The sequence below is a fragment of the Ipomoea nil genome, unplaced genomic scaffold (assembly GCF_001879475.1).
Source record: "Ipomoea nil cultivar Tokyo-kokei standard unplaced genomic scaffold, Asagao_1.1 scaffold2805, whole genome shotgun sequence".
In the NCBI taxonomy this organism is placed as follows: domain Eukaryota; kingdom Viridiplantae; phylum Streptophyta; class Magnoliopsida; order Solanales; family Convolvulaceae; genus Ipomoea; species Ipomoea nil.
Genome location: NW_017619233.1, coordinates 1 through 3859, shown reverse-complemented (window position 1 = coordinate 3859; position 3859 = coordinate 1).

The window sequence follows — 3859 nt, the reverse complement described above, 5'->3', positions numbered from 1 at the left end:
CTTACTCATATTCTGGATTTTATGATGAAGATGTAGCAGAGTTTTATATGAATGCCAAGGTTGTTGGATGGACCATTGAGTCCACCGTGAATGGAACTCTCATCACCATTGATGAACACGAGTTACACACAACCTTTGGACTGCCCATATCTAGTCCAGAACAACCACTGTTGGACTTAGATGTTCATTTATATGATCATACGGAAATTTGGACAGAAATTCGGAATGAGAATGCCTCTCTCGAACCAAATCTTTCCGGTCAGAAATCTGAGTTGAAGTTGGAGTATGAAATGCTTGTTAAAATTCTCTACAAATGTGTGTGTGCAAATTAAATAGCATGGAAGATATTTCACCCGTAAGAATTGTTATGTACATGCTATCATGAATGTTGTTAGGGTGATTGGAGTAAGCTTGTCTTGAGCCGAATTGCACACTTTGTGAAAGGTGCAAAAATAAGGAATGGGAAGTTCAAACCGTATATTAGGGTTCGGTTTGCTCATTGGAGAGATTATCAAAAGAAAAGGGTTGACTATGAGGTCAAAGAAGCCTTTTGGGAGTAATAGAATCTTGTTTAAAGATCATGAAATGATTAGTGATCTAAATTCCAAAAGAAAGAGGAAACCGAGAGGTATCCCAGCTAGAAAAAGACCAGTTGCAGAAATCTTGGTCTACCCTCTCAATCCCATGAAAACCCTACATCAAGCCAAAATCCAAACACAAGCCATAACCCTACCTCAAGCCTTAACCCTACACAAGCCAAAATCCTACCACATGTCTTAACCCAAATGCAAGCCAAAGTCTTTAAATCCTTTTTCCCAAATTGCTGAATTGGAAACATTGTTGAATGAGGAGATTCATCAAGTTGAAGGATTAGACTGTGTATTAGTGAATGAATACCGTAGAGTCCTAAGTTGGAGAAATGGAGACTTGGTCCTTATGATGAGTTGATGACTAAGGGACCAAGTATGCATGAAGAAGAATTGTTTTCACTAAATTGGATTGGCAATTTTGATGTTTTTCCATGCAACCTTGTTGTCTACGGTAAATGGGAGCATTTGTGAACAAATTGAAAGCCAAATTGGCCGAAGGTACTGTTGACTGCACTGTTCAAGGTTGATTTGCCTACTGAAGAAAATTTCTTAGTTGATATGGCCGAATTTGTGACAAGGGATTTTGAAGAAAATGTCACGTATGGTATACACTTAATGGATAGTGGCTTATATGATGTGAGTGTGTTAAATCTCACTGAAATAAGTCAAGACCAAAATGCTATGCAAGCTAGTCAACACACGGAGGAAATTCAATCTATTAATGCAGAAAGTGCACATGGTGACACTCACGTGTTACTTACTCGGAAAGGGAAGGAAATATAGTGGAAAATCAAGCTCAATCTCACATGCTTGAAGCCGATTTTGCTCAAGAAGGAGCAAGGTGTTTTCCCTCATCCCGAGAAGAGCAAGTACTTGATGGCACACCTACAAATGAGAAATTAGAAAATCTAGAGAAAGTTATCTTAAGCCTTGTTGACCGAATGGAGAACATGTTTCAAGGGATCTACACTCATGTGGATCAAGTTGTCAATATTCAAGGTGAAAATTCGAAGCATCTTTGATGAAAATCGGAGAAGTCAACAACATTTGATTGATACCCACCAAGCACTTGAAAGACAAGTTGGAAGTTTGAATAACAATGTCAAAGGGCAACTCAATGAGTTCTATATCCAACTTTTCAAAATCTCAAGAATTCTAGAAAGGCAAATGAAGCAATTGCCGTGAACCAAAGCCAAGGTATTCTTAATGTTGTCCATCACATGAAAAGCAGATTAGTGATGTACACACGGATCTCATCTCAGTTAACACCAAAGTGGGCTGTCTTCGGGGTTCTTATGAGAATATTTCCGAATCCATCTCATCTCTTCGTGAATCGGTTCATACACTTCTTGATTACGCCAAAAAGGGGGAAGAGAGATTCAGTCATTTGGAGAGCATGATTGAGATGATGATGACTGCCATGGCTAGCAGAAATGTTGGCACAAGCAGTAGTAGAGGTGGAGGAGGCAGATCTGCTGGAAGAAATGCACCAAGAAAAGGAGGATTGGAGTATTGGTTCGGTGGTGGTGAAGCTGGCAGTCCAGGAGGATCAAGCAGTGCAAATACCACTAACCGTTCTTTTTCGTGATATTGTGTGTGCAGGGGAAACATTGAGCAAATAAATTGGTACAACCGTGCAGCTCTTTATTTGGAATCCACACCGAGAGATGGTAGAGTTGAAATGCCAAAGTTGGTGACTTTGAATGATCTACCAAAAGGAATGAAGAAAAGTGGTCCTAGTGATCAAAACATGGGGGTTTCAAGTGAAAATTTCAGAAGAATTCAAAGCTATGCTAGAGCCTTGATGATTATGGTTCTAAGGGACTACATCAAAGTCAATGATGCCGAGCTACAAGATGGAAAAAGTCTAGAAGAGTGCATCATATGGTATGAGGAAGGTATACTGCCCGGGAGCAACATCACTGAAGCTTTCAACTACTATTCAGTTGGGGCAGGTATGCAACAACTTTGCCATTAGTGACAATTTCGTTGATGTTCAGAACCATATTAACAATGTGCTCAAGGAAAAGAGAAACAAAGTGATTAGATGATTTGTATGATTGGTACAATTTTTGTGGTCCACGGGTACATGAACCCATGAAACAATTTGAAATGATTTGAATTATCTGTTTATGATGCTATTAAGTTGTTTCTTAATTTTATTATTTGTCTTGAAAGGTTATATTTTTAGCTTAGAATGTATCAAATCGCATAAATTGAAAAATGCAAAAATTCATTATCATTAAAATTCCAAAAATGCGAAATAGGAATATAGTGGCTAAAAATACCTTTCCTAGAGTCAAAAATCATTTGTTAACTCATCTTGGCTATGTCAATGAAATAAAATCTTTTGAAAATAATTGTTTTAAAAGACAAGCCAAATGACTGAGTATAGGTTTTGGCGCGTCATCAAAAAGGGGAAAATTGATAGGAATATTTTTGTAAGTTTTGATGAGCCAAATGTATCTTTAGATCCCCTTGGTTTTTAAGTCTTTAGTACAAGCATCATAAATCAGAATATTGAAATCAGAAGGAATCTACCATAGGAAGAACAAAATTAATTGAGAAATTAATTTTGTCCTACGAGTATTCATCCGTGAAAGAAGCATAAAGCAATGGCGTTGCAAAGGAATGGGATGAGCCTAACGGCGAAATGGTAGAGGTCCTTACTCTAAACGATCACACCCGAGATCGATTCCCCCCAAGGACCTATATTTTTAATAAGGCAGATTTTGAAGGAGCTCGATGTGTGCTCAAAAGCAGAGACCAATGTGTCCGAAGGAGGGCACGAATGGCTTCATCAAAAGGCACAATGTGTCCGAAGGAGCACCGGCTTATCAAAAGAGCACAATGTTCGAGAAGAAGCCGATGCTTCAAAAGCCAATGTCGAAGGAGCAGAGCCGAGCAAATGTGACCAATTCTTGCTAAGGAGCCACAATGCGAAGGAAGCACAATGCGCCTAAGAAGAACAATGGTTGCTTAAGAAGGCACAATCTGTTGTCAGAAGAGCACAATGTTCGAAAGAAGCACAATGGTCAATCGTCAAGGAGACGATGTTCAGACTACGTGTCAAAGGAGGCACAATGTGGCAAAGGACGCAAGATGATCTAAAATTGATAGAATTCGAAGAATTTACTCCAAAGTCCACCCCATGCCACAAGACTCCAAAATTGCCTGAACAGACATTTGAGTCAAGAACGGAAAATATTTATGAAGGCATGAATATAAACTTATTCCTTTTAGAAATTAAAATTCTATTAGCTCTCGTT